This window comes from Nannospalax galili, unplaced genomic scaffold (genome assembly GCF_000622305.1).
Source record: "Nannospalax galili isolate Female #2095 unplaced genomic scaffold, S.galili_v1.0 scaffold617, whole genome shotgun sequence".
In the NCBI taxonomy this organism is placed as follows: Eukaryota; Metazoa; Chordata; class Mammalia; order Rodentia; family Spalacidae; genus Nannospalax; species Nannospalax galili.
Genome location: NW_008341872.1, coordinates 2,360,462 through 2,378,264, shown reverse-complemented (window position 1 = coordinate 2,378,264; position 17,803 = coordinate 2,360,462). Strand labels below are relative to the sequence as shown.

The 17,803-nt window shown below is 38.5% G+C and overlaps 2 long non-coding RNA genes across 2 annotated transcripts in view; both read left to right on the top strand.

The window, feature by feature from the left end:
- Positions 1 to 17,803, top strand: part of LOC115071097 — a 264,390-nt gene that overhangs the window by 38,929 nt on the left and 207,658 nt on the right. The window lies entirely within an intron of this gene.
- On the top strand, positions 10,901 to 13,388 carry LOC115071098. Its single transcript, XR_003850213.1, has 2 exons — positions 10,901 to 10,954; positions 13,228 to 13,388. It is a non-coding gene; the product is annotated as an uncharacterized LOC115071098 (long non-coding RNA).

The following is a 17,803-nucleotide window of genomic DNA, read 5'->3' as shown; positions in this document are numbered from 1 at the left end:
TATCTAATCCCAAGAGGGCAGCCATAAAGACAAGTATACATAAAAGCAAAGGAATGCCAGATATATGCATATATATATATATAGATATATATGAGAGAGAGAGAGAGAGAGAGAGAGAGAGAGAGAGAGAGATATTTTTTTAGCTAACATGCTCACTAATGACATCCAAGCTCAGGAAATCACTAGAAGTTTTATAGCTCCTTTCCATTTAAGAGGTGAAATGAGTGATTTTTCAGGGTGGCAGAACAGAGAGGAGAGGAAGGGACCATAAAAACTCAGCTTGGAGGCAAGATGACAGGGAGGCCAGAGAGAAGGCTAAGAACTCTGGTTCATTGTTCTGCCATTAATTAGAAAGTCTCCTGTATGTATTTACCCATCTCAACTAGCCCTATCTATCTTATAGAAACTTCCAGGACACAAAAGTAAATCACAGAACATTCAGAAAGAAAAATGCTAAATAAAGAGCATCTTGATGCCTTCTCTGCAGACGAGGCAGAGACTATGATGCACACATAAGGGTTAGGAAAAGAGAGCACCTAGTCTGGCCTGACTGTAGTGAATTAGCAGGCAGGAGGATGAAACAGCAACCACACTGTCTCAGCAGAAACCCAACCACACCACTGACAAATCTATGACAGGGTTCACATTTTTATTATCTGGCAACTTAAGAGTGCCCAGCACATAGTCCTTCATAAAGAATGAAAAAAGAAATTGGGCTAGGGATGTAGCTCAGTGGTAAGGTGCTTACCTAGATGGCATGAGAGGTGCTGGATTCTACCCCCTCCCTCAGAGACAATGAAAACATCTAATTGCCATTATCGTGCCATCTGTAGGGTGATCAGAGGATGGGAGGATGGTAGCTGGGGGTGGGCAGAGGGGACTCTAAGGTTGGGTTTTCCTCTGACCTCAGCTCTAGGATTTCTCTGGTTAGAAAGTAGTTTCCTGGCTTTCACCCAAAAGATAGCACAAGCTGTTTGTACCAGGCTTTTAAAGACAGTCTATAACCATCACATAATTGTAATTCATGTTACTTGAATGAGGCCCTTGATATAATGATACTGTTTTCTGCCTCAACCACTATTTTCTCACCCTGTTCTTAGGAGATTTCTGCCCACCTTGGTTTCTAATCCTTAAGACTCTTTGTCCCTCCTGACCTTTTCCAGAGCACTGTTTAGCTACTTGGAAACTCCCAGGTTTCTTGTCAATATATCCCAAAGTGATCTCTTCCAATTTCCCCAAACCTTGTCCTTATTTCTGTAGCCTGTCTTAGTTGCACCAATTCCTCAAACTGGTTTTTCTTCTCTTTCCCCACCTCATACTTAATTAGCAATATCCTACTGTATTTTCCCTAAATAGTCTGTGAATCCATTTCCTCCTCCCATCTCCTGCCCTTGACTGGGCCTTGTTATCTCTAACAGGCATCATCATACTTCCCTGCTATCTGGTCTTCCTGCCCCCTCGGGTTTTATCCTCTTTCCCATCCTTTTGCTGTTGCCAGAGGGACCCTATTAAGCATGCAAATCTTACCACCCTAGTCCCCTGTCTTGGGTCACCTCCTGGTAAGGATAAGCTCCTTAGGAGGACAGCCGGCCTTTCTTCCTGGCCAGCTGTCTTCTGCAGCTCCAAAAGTAATGCCCTGGGGGCTTTGAGTGGTGAGGGCTCCTGTCTATTTTTTCTGTTTTGCAGTTCTTGACCTGCTCTGGTGCTGGGCTGTCCATGTGGTCAGCTGCTTTCTGTACCTTAATATCTTCTATTTGTTCCTCAGCTTTCACCTCTGATGCTATCTTGGGGTGGGGCCGAGTTCACCTCCCAGGTGCATGCACCCTCCTTGTGCATGCAGGCCTTGACAATTTAAACATGACATTATCTCACTGTCTGCTGGGCTTGCTAGGCTATAAGCCGCTTCGGGGCACAGACCTTTTGTGTTCATCTTATTATCTGTAGCACCCAGCACAGTGCCCGAGGCATAGCAGTTGCTCAGCAAACACACCTTGGACAGTGCAGTCTGCTTGTCTTCTTCTTTCCAGTCATTTCCTCGTCACCGATTTGCCAGCCTTCAATGATGAGACACCAGTGTGAGACTGAGGTTTTCTTTTGGAGCCTAAAATTGGTACATTTGTCACTGTACACTTAGCCAAAAAGGGAAAAAAATCAACTTTGATTTTTCTTTGGAGGCTACATTTGAAGATGAAAGCTTGACGTATGCATCATGATACAAAGTAGTAGTCTTTTCAGATGGTTTTGCTTCAACCTTCCCAATAAAACAAATGAACTGTGTTCATGGGATTTCGACTTGCTGGCTTCTCTTTGACACTAAAATGAAATGAATGTGCAAAGGCAGAAAAACAGTATGTATCCTCAATTGAATAAAAGCTCACCTTTATCTCCCTTTGACCCCTTTATTTTCACAATACTAAAGAAATATTAAAAATGGTAGGGGCTGGCGAATTTTTAGAAAAGGAATCAGTTTCCACTCCCTTTCCATACTGTTGCCCTAGTGTAACCTTGACCTTCTCTTCCTCTTACCTCTGCAAACCCTTCCCAGAGGGTTGGCTCCCTCTGCTTTCTGAAGCCCACAATAGATGTCAGCACAATGGAAAACTCTCTGCTACATCGTCTTTTCTTGGAATCCAGTCCCCTGGGGCTCATGGGGCTTGATCTAACCATTGATCAGTGTCTCTGTGGGGAAAGCTGCTGCCAGAAATGGACTCCAGGAGCCATGGGCTGCTGCCCTACCCCCAGACTAGTGGGGTTTTGAGCAGAGGCCCAGCTGGGTTTTAACAGCCAGAATATGGCCTGGGGAGATACGGTGGGGTGCCCACTTGGTGGTGTGGAGTAAACACAGGAGGCCTCCCCATGGCTCCGTTTCCATATCTGGGCTTCTTTTACGTGGTTTCATCTCAGAATCATAGTCAGTGAGCACCATGGCCACATTTTACCCACACACGGTTGAAAAGGGGCTTCTCAGACTCAATGGGCAAAGGAAAAACAACACATCCTTGCTCCCATCTAGATTTGTGAAGGGACTGGGGCATTGGGCTTTTGGTACTACTTTCTGCTAGTGTGTGACTGTGAGGGCCTGTATTTGTGAGTGTCTTTACAGGAAAGTAGGTGTGGCTTTGTGTGTGCATATGTATGTGACTGTATATGTTTATATGAATGTATATGTGTGTATTTGTGTTGTATGAACATGAGTGTGAAAGTTTGGCTCTTTGTGTGTAAGAGTATGTGTTTATGTGAACTCATGTGAATGTGTATGGTATTTGTATGTGGATTTGTGTATGCCATGTGGGCATGAGTGTGAATATGTGGGTCCATCTAGGTGGGTATATAGAATGCTCTGTGTGGGTGGGTATTCAGAATAAGTTTTCATGTTTAGAGATGTAATGTTTGCATATAAAGCTCTTTCCCTCCACCTCTAGTTTTTTCCCCTGGCACCTTGCTTTATAATGAAGCACCATGGGTGGCTTTAACGCCCTCATGGCCTCCATCATGCTTCTTTCTCCTCATGCATATAAACCCAGAGGCCACGTAGAACAGCATGCTTTTGACTTCCTCTTCTAACCATGTTTCTCCAACCTAGAGTTACGTCTGCTGCTAGAATTAGCTATGAACCTCTGAGTCCTGGAAATATCTAGCACAAGTCTGGGAAACCATCCTATAGTCTGAGAAAGTCTTAAAGAGGAGGGAGACTTGTAGGGCTTGGAAAAAGTGTTTGGGAGCAAGAAGTCGTAGCTGTAATTTTTAGAAGTGCTTATATGTATTACTAATGAGGATAGGGTCCTTAAGAGCACTGGCCACAGCAAGATACATCTACAAAAGAGGTAGTAAGATGTGTTTACAAAGACCATAGCAATAACTCCCTCCTATGGTCATTGGAATGTCATCCTGGTAGCCACCTCTTTATTTACCTTGGATCTAGACTGACCTCTGAACTTTTTTGACCAAAACGATGTGGCAAGAATGGTACCATCTAACTGCTAAGTCTGAGCTTGAAGAAATCTGCCTTCCCTACCTCCATTTTTCAGAGTACTTCCTCTTGAATCCTGGGCTCAATTCTTCTAGATGCTAAGGTCAGTCCAAGTGGCCCATGTGAAAGAGGTGTGTCATTAACAGCTCAAGCTGGCTTCTGGCTGATGTACAAGTATCTACCAAATGAGTCAGCCACTTGAGTGTTCTGGCTTGTCTGAGTCTATGAAAAACTACAGACACGATCTCCACTACTTGGAGCAGAAGAATCACCCAGCTGAGCCCAGTCAACATTAAAGTGTGATAATAATAATTAGCTGTTGCTGCTTGAAGATACCAGATTTGATGTGTCACAAGTAGATCAAGTGGAGATACCATAGTAGGAGTGGGTTGGCAGAAAGAGCTGCAGTAGAAATGAGCTTTCTCCACAATTGTCAGAGAATGGGAAGCCATATATGCAGAGGCAAGTGCTAGAGAAGACTCAGCTCACTAATATTTTCCATTGTGAAGAAGCGGCCCTGGAAGATTTAACCTTCACAGAGTACAAAATAGTTAAAGGGAAATGTTGGAGCAAAAACTACTTATCTAAATTAACATTTCTGCATTGAAAATTTATTGCTTCTGTAACAAGATAAAACATTATTAGAAAAAGTTAATGGGCTTCTTATTTAGCTTCTCTGTAAATGGAATAATACCTTCAGGCATGGTGTACCTCATGCTATGAGGGAGGTAGGAGGTTTTATTCTGAGAGCATTAGCTTTTACTTAATTATTAGAAAGTTCTAATGAGGATAATTTCATTTGCCTGCTCTCTTAAAACATAAATTCTTTTTATTCTTTTTATTTAGAGAGAATACATTTGAATTGTCTTTTGCCCATTTGAAATGTGAAATCTTTCTTTTGAGTCCATCTTTATTAACTAGGGTCAAAGATTTAGATGGGTTCAGAGAGAACAGCCCTTGGTTGGTGGGAATGGGAGAGGGAGCAGGCAAGGAATAATACAGGACCTTTTTCTGCTTAGAGTCAGCTGCTAGAAATCCCTTGTGTCAGAGGAAGCCTGTCTATACAGTCCTTCTCATCCCCTGGGAGTTTACTACTTTGCCAGTTTCCAGCATGTGTCCTGGGTTCAAAAGTCTATGTTGTGCCTAATGGATAGCTCATTAAAACCTTCAGGCCATTCCTATCCTCCATCCTCCTATCTATTTCCACACCATGTGTTTTGGAAAATGCATGCTGAAGACAGTAGCCGCTTCTGGATGGAAGTGGTCTCTGAAGATTTAGCAGAGCACCAACCCAGCCACCTGCCTCTGACCTACAGCTGCCTGATCTGAGCACAGTGCACACCTTTGGTGTGTTCAGGCACTGAAGATTTCTTCTTGTAGTCACTGGTTTATACATATTTACAACTGTAAAGCATTTCCTTTGCAAGGTGTTTTCAGAGACGTTACCTCATTTGATACCCACAATGGCTCTGTGAACTAGGAAGGACATTACTTCTATTTTATAGAAGAGGAAAGTGAAACAGAAAGATTCTTTCCTCCAACAGTGTCCTACAGTCAGTAAGTGCAGCGCCTGGGTTTGCATTTGAGTTTGATTCTTTTTCATCTTTCCTTTCTCTGACTCAAGTCTGGTTTTCTATTTGAATTTTATTTCGATTCTAGTCTCTGGAGCTAAATATACAAAAGACCACTTTATCTTGCTCTCTTCCAATAAAGAAAATCAAACTAAATCAACTCCTGTTCATCATGATAAGATAAATTTGGCAACCATTCCCATGTGCTGCACAGTAGATCAAATAATAAAATGGACGGTTTATAGCAGAATTTCACAAAATATGCTTTGGTACCCCGCCCTTGGAAGATGGATCATTTCAAAAGGCTACCTGATCAAATACAACAATTCTTGATACCATCTCCCTTTTGGAGTTTAAAAATAAACTTCAACATATTAAAGGCTCTGATAAGTCCTGCCATATGACTGACTTTGTTCTTTACAGAGTTCTTTTAAAAATATTTTGTTTTAGGCCAGGCGTGGTGGTCCCACACCTTTCATCCCAGCACTCTGGAGGCAGAGGCAGGTGGATCTCTGTGAGTTCAAGGCCAGCCTGGTCTACATAGTGAGTTCCAGGACAGCTGGGGCTACAGGGAGACCCTGTCTCAAAAAGACTAAAAAAATTTTTTTGTTTTAATATTTATTTATTTATTTATTATTTATTTATTCATATATATGAGTATATTGCCTGCACGTGTGTAAGTGTACCTGTGTCATACAAAGCCTGCAGAGGTCAAAAGAGGGTGTCAGAGTCCTCTGGAACTGGAGTAATGGATGGTTGTTAACTGCCACGTGAGTCCTGGGAATTGAACCCGGGCCCTCTGTAAGAGCAGCCAGTGCTCTTAACAACTGAACTATCTCTCTAGCCCCTAGAGTTCTTTTATATTTTTAATTTAATTTTTTTATGTGTATGAGCATATTGCCTGTATGTGTATGTGTACCTATGTCATGCAATGCCCATGGAGCTCAGAAGAGGGTATCATATTCCCTGGAACTTGAGTTACAGATGGTTGTTAGCCTCCATGTGGGTGCTGAGGACTGAATCTGGGCCCTCTGCTAGAGCGGTCAGCACTCTTAACTGCTGAGCCATCTCTTCAGCCCCTTATGACGTATTTTATATCAGAATACTTTTACACGCTTCTTTCTGTAGAACACAGGCTTGGTAAATTAGGTTTACATATTTCCTTTCCTGAACGAAGAGAATATGACTTCGTAGTCCTCTTTCTCTCTCTCTGTGGCTACATTATATTATCAGTTTCTCCATTATTTTTTTATTTTAGTTACTTTTAAACAAAGTTTCCACGCTCTTCCTCCTCTTCTCCCCCTTCTCCCCCCGACTTCCTGTACCTTATTCTTCCCCCTCCTTGCCCTCTTCTTTGCGTTTCTTGTCTTGCTTTTCTTCACCTTTTTCTGAAGTCATTGGATTCCTACTCTAGTCGATGAGAAAATGCTACAGACATAAAGCATCTGAATATAATCAAGAAGCTAATAAATACATTTTCCTCGGATAAAGATGGGTAAATGCAGGTTAAATGAATCATGTTGACAGACCATGGAGCATGGGTATGAATGGCTGTCCTTAGCCACATTTCATTCAGTAATTTTGGCAGTGGTTGGATGAATGTATTAATAGTAAGCTGATTAAATTTGTGAATGATGTGAAAATGGAAAGGTTATACAAAGACACTAGATTCTAGGACCAAGAGCTTTCAAAATCATGGACAAGCCTGAATTTAGCAAGACATCATTTAACAAGGATAAATTTAGAGTTATGCTCTTAAATCTAGAAGATCAACTCTGTAACTATAGTATCATATGATATGACTGAGCAAAACCAAATATAAAAAACTACTCGGGTTTCTAATTTGATTGTATGTTCAATATGTAATCTTGTGGTTTCCATTTGAAAATGGCAAAATAAAGCATGTTAGCCCTCAAATATCTACCCAAAGCTTTAAAAAGGGGACAGAATAAGAAAAACTTCTTTATTCAATGAAACCAGAAAAAGAACACAGCTAAGCTACAATGCAACAAGTACACATGGCAAATATTATGACTTCTAGGCTGAGAACAAAAGTATGGATCTATATGGCAGGCAAGGATCCGGGGCCATAGCTTTATGGGTATGAACGGTGACACTTATGGGGGCAAAGATCATTCAAAAGAAAGGTTAAAATACCCTAGATTGATCTCATATCATATTACTGAAAGGTTGTATTGTGGGTTTCAGGGGAAACCATGATGACATGCTCTTTCTTTTTTAAAAACATTATATATATAATTGGTTTTAAGTCAGCATGCAAAATAGTGTGGTACATGACATTTTTATACAGGTGTATCATTATTCATTGCTCATATTCAAGTCCCTATCACCCTCCTTTGAGCCCCCCGATCTTCTCACTGGTCCTCTCCCTAAACAGACATTATTCTGTTTATATATTGTTAAATCTAGATTCTGCATGCGAAAGAAACATGGGATTTTTTTTACTTCAATTACTGCCTCTTGTTCTCCCTCTGTCCCTTTAGCTACCAATTCCTTCTCCACATAATTCTGCTTCTGTACAACACACACGCACATGCACACACATGCATGTACACATGTGCATGTACACACATGTGCACACACAGACTTATATGCTCATACATAGATGCACACATTCTGCATATAAAGTGTGATATATGTCTTTCTGAGTCTGGCGTGTTAACCTACAGATGTATCCTTTTTCCTGCAAATGGCATGATTTGATTCTTTGTTATGGCTAAATAAAACTCTACTGTGAATTTACATCATGTTTTCTTTATCTTTTCATCTGTTGATAGACATGTAAGCTGCTTCTATATCTTGGCTATTGTGAATAATGCTGTAGATAAACATAGATATGCAGATAGCTCTGTGGCATGCTGACTGTATTCCTTCAGGTATATCCCCAGGAGTGGTATACATGGATCATGTGGCAGTTCTCTTTGTGGTGTCTTGAAGAACTGTCATACTGATTTCCATAGTGGCTGCACTAGTTTACATTCTTACTGGAACTGTATAAATGTTCTTCTTTCTCTGTATCCTTGTCCATATTTGTTGTCATTTGTGTTCTTGATGACAGCCACTCTGACTTGAATGAAATAAAATCTCAGTGCAGTTATGATTTGTATTTCCCTGCTGACCGAAGCTCTTGAACATTTTTCACATATGTATTGGCCATTCACATATCCTCTTTTGAGAACTGTATGTTCAATTTATTTTCACATTTAGTTATTGCCTAATTTGTTTTTGTTTTTACTGTCAAAATTTTGAGTTTGTAAAAATATATATATTTGTCTGTTTATTTTTTATCCTGCTACATTGATGACAGTGTCTAGCATATTCAAGAATTTTCTGATAAAATAAAGACTTTTGAATAATCTTTTAAATATAAGGTTGTACTACTGACAGAGATAATTTTACTTCTTCCTTTCATACTTATTTTATTTCTTTCTCTTGCTTTATTTCTCTAGATGAAATTTCAAGCATTATGTTGAGTAAGAGTAAAGAGAGTGTTTTTTTCATTTGAGAACCCTCTATTTAGTTCCTTGCCCCTGTTTTCAATTGGATTGGTTGTTATTTTTTTATTTTTTTGAGTTCTTTGTATATTCTAGTTACTAACCCTCTATCAGATACATAGGTGAAAAGATTTTTTTTCCCATTCTGTAAGTTGCTTCTTCACTCAAATGGTGGTATCCTTTGAAGTACAGAAGTTTTTTAGCTTCATGTGGTCCCAAATGGCAATGGTTGGTCTTAATACCTGTGCTATCAGGATCCTGTCAGAAAGTCTTTCCCATGCCTATAAGCTCCTTACTCTCTCCTCTGTCAGATTGAAGGTGTCAAGTCTTATGTTGAGGTCTTTGATCCATGTTGATGGATACAGAGAGGAGAGTCCGTTTTCCTTGCGGGTGTGACAGCTAATAGGTTTCAGATTCCAAGGGATGGACTCACACCTAGGAGAACTTGGAAAGCACGGCTTAGATTTGACAGACCCTTGAAAAAAGAAGGGGACAAATAATAATGGAGGACATGAAGTTGAAAGGGACTAGTGGGGAGGGCTGGAGAGGGGGAGGAGACTGAATGTGATCAAAATACATTGTGTGAAATTCTGAAATCAATAAAAAAATTAAAAAGGAGAGTGGACTGCTTTGTTTTGTTCATATTTATAAAGAAAACGTTTTAAGTTTCTCCTCATTCAGTACAATAGTAGCCAAGCATCTGTTGTACATAGTCTCTATTAGATTGAGGTATGGTCCTCTGTTTCTTGTTCCCTCAGGGCTTTTGTTATGAAGGGATGTTGAAATCTGCCAAAGTCTTCTCTGTATTTATTGAGATGATTATGGAGATGATTGTGTGATTTCTGTCCTTATCTACTTATGTGCTGTATTACATTTATTGACTTGTATATCTTGAACCATCCTTGTATCCATGGAATGAAACCAACTTGACCATGGCATATGATCTTTATAATGTATTGAATTGAATTTGAAGTATTTTATTGAGGATTTTCATGCCTATGTTCATGTTGGACACTGATCTATTTTCATTCCTTATAGTCTTGTCTGGCTTTGGTAATAGGTAATATAGGCTTCATAGAATGAGTTTGGTAGTGTTTCTTCCTCTTCTACTTTGTGGAATATTTTGAGGAGCACTGGCATTATTTCTTTAATGTTCTGGTAGAATTTGGTAGTTAATCTGTCTGGTCCTGGACTTTACTTTGTTGGGAGATGTTTAAATATTTATTTATTTATTTATTTATTTATTTATTTATTTATAGCTATTTATTATTTTAGTGTGTATATGGGTGCATTTCTGCCACATCACAGGCATAGAGGCCAGAGGACAACTTTGTGGAGTTGTTTCTCTCCTTCCACCATGAACTGGGTTCCAAGGACTGAACTCAGGTCCCCAAGCTTGTGCTGAAAGTGCCTTCATCCGCCGAGCCATCTTGCTGGCCTGGAAGACATTTTATTATTGCTTTAATTTCATTGCTTGCTATGGATCTGTTTAAGCTGTTTATATCCTCTTAATATAATTTTGGTAGGTCATATGTACTTGGGAATAAATGTATTTCTTTTCAGATGTTCCAGCTTTTTGGTTTCTTAAAGTATTTGTTAATTATCCTCTGGATTTAATTAATATGTATTGTAATACCTCCTGTTTCGTCTCTAATTTTATTAATTTTCATCTTTCCTATCTCTCATCTGGTTAATTTGGTTAAGAGTTTGTTGAGCTGTTGATCTTTTAAAGGAATCAACTCTTTGATTCTTCATATTGTTCTTACTCTCTTTCATTCATTTCTGTCCTGATCCTTACTAGTGTTTCTTATATACTGATTTGGTTTAACTTGTTCTTATTTTTTCAGACATCATGGTGTACAGCTGTTCATTTTGGAGATATATCTGGATTTGTTGCTGTAAGCATTCAAAGACATAAAATTTCTCCTTACATCTGTGTCTGCCTTTGCCCAAGTTGCGGTCTCATTTTCATTCATTCTAGAGGTTTTAAGATCTCTTCTCTGGGGAAGTGGGTGAGAAATCCCAACCCAACCTTAAGGGTAGTTAGCAAATTGCTGGGGAGAGAGAGAGAGAGAGAGAGAGAGAGAGAGAGAGAGAGAGAGAGATTAATGTCTATGTTCATGCTGGACATTGGTCTATTTTCATTCCTTGTTTTCTTATCTGGCTTTGGCTTCATAGAATGAGTTTGGTAGTACTCGCATAAAATTGGGAGGGGGCATAGGGGAAGTGTAGATTTGGGGGGATCTAAATACCATGAAACTATAGTGTATGGAAATTTCAAAAATTCAGTCAAAAATGAAAAAAAATCTCTGATTTCTTCAGTGACTCAATGATCATTCAAGAGGATATTTTCAATATCTGTGTGTTCGCATAGTTTCTTCAGTTTATCTGCTGTTCATTTCTAGTTTTATTCCACTATGATTTGATAAGATATAAGAAATAATTTTTGAAAACTTGCTTTACTGCTAAAATGTAATGTCTTTTAGCAGAAGTTCCATGGCTGTTGAGAACAGTATGTATTCTGAAGCTGCTAGATAGAATATTCTATAGATGCCTGGTATGTCCAGTTTATCTATGGTGCAGTTTTCCTCTGGATTTTCCTTGTTGAAATTAAAAAATGTTAGTTATCATTTTTATTTTATATGCACGAGTGTATTACCTGTATGTATTAAAGTGTACCCATGTTGTGCGATACCCACAGAGGTCAGAAGAAGGTATTGAACCCAGCTCCTCTCAAAGAACAGCCAATTTTCTTAACCACTGAACCATCTCTCCAGTCTCCTTGTTGGTTTTTCTTGTTCTGAATAATGTACCCATCAATGAAGGTGGGGCATTAAAAGTACCCATTATAAATGTATCTGGACCTCCTTTGTGTTTAATAGTGTTTAGTTTATGAAATTGAGTGGTCTGATATTTGGGCATATATACTTATGACTATTATATCTTCTTGTATATGTAGTGGCTACTTCATCTGCTATAATGAATCTTGACCGGAAGTCTACTTTATGGTTATAAGCATAGTTACTCCTGCTTGTTTTTGGCTCCCATTTGCTCAGTATACTGACTTCCATCCTTTCAGTATGTGGGTGTCATTGCTCATAAGGAGTGTTTCTTTTTAAAATTACATTTATTATTATTACTACTACTATTATTATTATTTGTGTGTGTGTGTGTGTGTGCGTGTGTGTCTGTGTGTGTGTGTGTGTGTGTGTTTGTAGGTCAGAGGACAACTTGTGGGAATTGGCTCTCTTTCTACTTTGTAGGTCCTAGGGATCAAACTCAGGTTATCAGGCTTGGCAGTTAAGTGTCTTTACATTCTGAGCCATCTTGATGGCCGATATGTGTTTCTTATAGACAACACATAGTTCGATTTTCATTTTTGTCTAATTACTAGTCTGTGTGTTTTGATAAGAGAGTTAAGAGTTACATTAGGGTTATTATTATGGGGTGTTTGCTGATTTCTGTAATTTTGTTAGTTGTCTTCCTGATCTATTATTTTGCTTGTTCCTTTCTCCGCTGTTCATACCAAAGCCTTGTTAACTGAGTGATTTTGACATGGTTACCAGTCCTTGTTTGTTTATCTGTTCCTCTCATGAAACTTATTCTTTTATGTGTTTTTATGATCAAGACTATTTCTCCTCAGTGTTAGGATTCCTTCCAATAGCTTGTAGCTTTTGCAATGGTGGACAGGTGGTTCTGATGTGCTTGTCTTTAAATATCTTTATGTCTCTGTCAGATTTAAAATATAAGTTTGGTGGGTATGATTATCTTGGTTGGAAGTTATTTACTTTAGGGTTTAAAACATGTCATCTGGGGGACTGGACAGCTAGCTCAGTGGTTAAGAACACTGACTGCTTTTGCAAAGGACCTGGTTCAGTTCCCAGCAACCACATAGGGGCTAACAACTGTCCTTAACTCCAGTTCCAAGGGATACGACACCCTCTTCTGGCCTCCACAGGCATTGCACTCATGGGTGCACTTACAAACATGCTGGCAAAACACTCATACACATAAATAAAAGTAATAAATGAAACACTAAAAATGTCATCCCATGCTTTCTTGGCTTTTAGGTTTTCCATTGAGAAGTCTAATGTTATTATGATGCATTTATCTTTGTGAGTTGGCATTTTCCCTTACAACTTTTAATATTTTGTTTTGTTTTGTTTTGTAGTTTTAACATCTTAACTATAATATGTTGTGAAGAGATTTGTCTCCGGTCATGTCCATTTGGGGTTCTAAATGCCACTTGTGAGTGAATCCATTTCCTTCTCTATATTTGGGGATTTCCTGCTATGAGTTATTTGAATAAAGTTTCTTTGGCTTTAATTTTCATCTCAGCTTCTTCCACCTCATGAATTCTTTGGTTTGGTCTCTTAATCACTCATGTCCAAGGTATCTAGGGCATTGGGGTTCTCATTATTTATTGTCTTTATTAATATCTAAAAGTTATATTTCCTTGATTTGTGCATATGCTAGTTGGGATAACTTCTATTTTTATTCAAGGATATTCTTAGTGAGGAAGCTACTCTTGAGGGATCAATCCCAAGTACCAGTCAGAGAGGAAAAAAATGGCTATAACAGCAACAACCCCAAACCAAATAAAATATGGCAATCTGTTCAACACTGATTAAAGCCAGTAACACACTACTGTTATAGTTAACTTTGGCTGTTAACTAGACACAAACCTAGAGTTACCTGGGAAGATGGAACCTCAACTGAAGAATTTCCTTGTTTGGATCAGCCTGTGGTCATGTTTTTGAGCCATTTTCTTAAATGTTAATTGATTTAGGAGGGCCTAGCCCACTGTGGGCAGTGCAATCCCTAGGCAGGTGGGCCTGAGCTATATAAGAAAGCTGAGCAAAGCAGAGGAACCAGCAAGCAGTGTTCCTCTGTTCATTTCTCTTTCCGGCTTTTTTCTTGAGTTCCTGCCTTGGCTTCCCTTGACACAAGATTGTAACCTGTAGGCTAAAATAAACCCTTTCCTTCCCAAGTAGCTATTGGTCATGTTGTCTATCACAGTGATCACAGTGATAGAAAAAAAATAGGACAATTACTAATAACCATAGAACAAACTGTTTCAAACATAATGTAGATTGTCACATGAAGGCAAAAAAATTATTTAGGGTGCAAGTAAAACTAGTAAATGAATAAATAAGGGAGGAAATAAAATAAAGAGGGAAGGAACAGGAGGGACAGAAAGGAGAAGCCAGACGAAATGGAAAGGAGAAGCCAGACGAAATGGAAAGCAGGAAGAATGTTATAAACAAGAGAGAAAAATTCAAGAAATAAAAGTCTGATTATATCACACAGAAAAAGGCACAAACACAATTAGATTAAATTTTCAGATAATTAAATATAAGCCAAATCTAAAACTCTTCTTGGAAGTTAAAAAATAATTTTGCCACTTTTTGGTATGATAAATATGAAAAATAAGAGATTTAAAAAGAATACAAAGGAAAATCCAGCTTATAGTTTTAGTTTTTAGTCAAAACTGCAAGGCACTGGTGCTAAGAGAGGCAAGTAGAACTCCTGCACACGAAAGAAATATCCAGAAAATCTTACTTTCATCTTTTTGAAGACTGCTTAGTCACCGTTCAAGTGTCAGTGTAGAGCTCACCTCCTCTGGGAAGCCTTCCATCACTTCCTGTATTTTCATTGCACCTTAAATATACATTTAGACTTGCTTTAGTCATCTGTCTAAGCTGTAAGAGTACTGAGGGAGGGGGCCATTCCCTTTAATTTATTACAGATGCTTTTATACACACATATACAAATGTGTGTGTGTGGGGGGGTGGTATTTGCATGCATGTACAGAGGCCAGAGGAGGATGCTGGTGTCCTACTTACCATGCTATGCCTTATTCGTTTGAGATACCCATCCTTCTCCCTCCTTCACCCCTGCCCCTATGCTGGGGTTACTAGTGCATGACAATGCCTGTTTTTTTTTTAAGTGGGTGCTGGGAATGAAAACGCATGTCCTCATGCTTATATAGCAAGCACTTTTACCCACTGAACCATCTCTCCAGCTCTACAGGTGCCTATATTAATTCAATGACCAGCACATAGTAGACACCCAGTATTAATGAAATAAGTGAGAGAAGAAAGAATAGATGGACGCAAACAATCTGGAATCATGTAGACATGCCTGGATGAGTAAGCATGAGATAACCTGGCACTCCAATGCTGCATGAATTTTATAGCATGTGACATAGAAGAGGTGATAAACATTACCAGTGAAATCTACCTGATGACTTTATATCCATACTCAGGTACTAAGGATCTGAATGTAACCGATTGTGACTAGTAATCATCAAATACATAGAGATTAAAGACACATGTGCAAACATCTAAGTGTTAGGAGTGTTATATCTTACAGGGTTGATACTGAGTTCAATATTGTATAACTGTATTCATTCAACTGTGAACCTAAAAATTTACAGCCACTTTTGAAAGAGATGTATCCTTGCTCTGGAATGTGTTACTGAATATGTTAAAGCTGTAATGAAATGCTTCTTCTAATCATGTGGTTATTAAATTAAAAAAATTTAAAAAATTAAAAAAAATAAAAATATTTTTATTATTTTTATTTTATGTGTATGAATATATTGCCTGCTTGTGTGTTAAGCGCAGCCGTGTTATGTAATGCCTGTGGAGGTCAGAAGATGGTGTTGGATTCCCCTGGAACTGGAATTATGGACTGTTGTTAGCCACCATGTAGGTGCTGGGAATAGATCCCTCTGCAGGAGCAGCCAGTGTTCTTAACCAGTGAGCCATCTCTCCAGCCTCTCTAATAATTATTAAGACTGTCAGATTGCCCACTGGAAACTCCACATTCCTTCCCCCAAGTCTGTGGTCATTCCTAACTTGCAGACTTTTTCCAGAATCTTTGTGGCAGGGATTCTGGCTGGAATTTACCAAGGAGAGGTGTGAGATTGGAAGGAGGAAGTGCTGCACAGGCAGGAGGAAGTGAGACACAGGCTGCATGGCTCATATCTTAAAGGCACATAGATATCAGGATTTTGCAAATGATGCATGTGGCATTTTGACATGGCTTCCTGATATCCTCTTGTAAATTACCCACTTTTGTGTTGTGGGCTGCAGGTGTTTTGTTATCAGTTTTTTTGCATCATTTACTTCCTGATTTTTCACATGTTCATGGTTTAGTAAGCCTGAATTAAGCCTCTTCCTGCTTGATGTACCCAGAGTTTTTTTTTTTTTTTTTAGCCAACTAAATTGTGATTGATGTGTTATAGAATTCCTTGGTCACAGGGATAATTGAAGCCTTTAGTTTTTGTGTAGATTTTAATTGATATTTGACATATTTTAGCTACTCAGTAGCCTGTTTCCAGCATTTTGATTCCTTCTGGAGAATAAAGGTTCTTTTACTGTGTGTAGGTTTGTTAGGACGTCAGTTAGGGATCCTGCTCTTCTGCTCTGTAGCCTGAAGGGAATTTAGAAATTTCTTTTCCCCAGATTCCTTCTCCATCCACCAAATCTGAGTCTGTCATGGACATGCGATATACACTTAGTGATCAGATTTTTCTCTTTAGAATTATAAGCCTTGAAGAAAATAAAAATCCCAATACTTTCCTGGAATGCATTTATTTCACCAGAAGTGTCCCCCAACGCCCCCATTCCTTTTATCAAGACCCATTAAAGAACTGTTTATTCCTATATGTCTTTAATAATTGAATAATGTCTTTACTCAGCCTTATTTAGATCCTATGAGTTTTCCTGTATCACTGCAACAGCAGCCTTTGTTTTTTATCATCAAAACTGGGTTCCTTTCCTTATTATCAAGGAACTCTGATATATACATATTCTAGGAATAGCCCAAATAGGCATTTACATTTTTTAGAGCAATGAAAACTTTAGAAAAAGGCATATCTAAATTATTAATGAAGGAAGTAACATTTACTTATGAATAATCACACTGCTCCTTTCTATTGTCTGCTAATAAGATTGATGAAAGTTTACCCGAGTTAGTTATATGAATTAGATTCAATGTTGGGAAGAAAGAAGGTTCCAGGTTGGGGGATTAGAGAGGAAAACAGGGGACAAATATGATTCAAAAATATTATAAACATATATGAGATTGTCAGAGAATAAAAAACATATTTTTTAAATAAATAAGATTCAGACCTAGTAATCTAAATTTTGCAAAAAAAATAAAAAGCATTGCCATTGCTATCAGAAACGGTAAGGGAATCTTCTAAAGTACAAGAGAATTTATCTTCACAATTAGTGGATTCACTATTAGTGAGACCTTGATCTTGAGAATTAATGTCTGGTAATGCCACAGGTGAATTATGATGGTTCCATTTCTCACCAGCGACAAATGAATATCCCACTATAAGCCTATTAAAAATATTCAGTAAGCTAAGAGTATAGGTTAATAAAATACCCAATAAATAAATTAAGATATTGACCATAAATTACTGTTTTGTCAACATCAAATTTGTTAACCACAGTATAGGAGAGACAATTTGTAGATAGAATGAACACTGTGGCTTAATTAATAGTAGAGACGAGAATGAAGGGCATCCATGAATGAAGGAAGTCCCCTCAGTGAGCTAAAGCTTGTTCTGTTACAAAGAGTAGTATATTAATTAGTTTGAGTTAAGTTACGGTGTTGTATCAAAACTGCAAACTTTTGTGGCCTAAAACCACAGAGGTTTATTTTTCCTACAAATCATGTGTCCATCACCAGTTAGTAAATGTTGTTCTCACCTCTGGTCCCAGAATAAC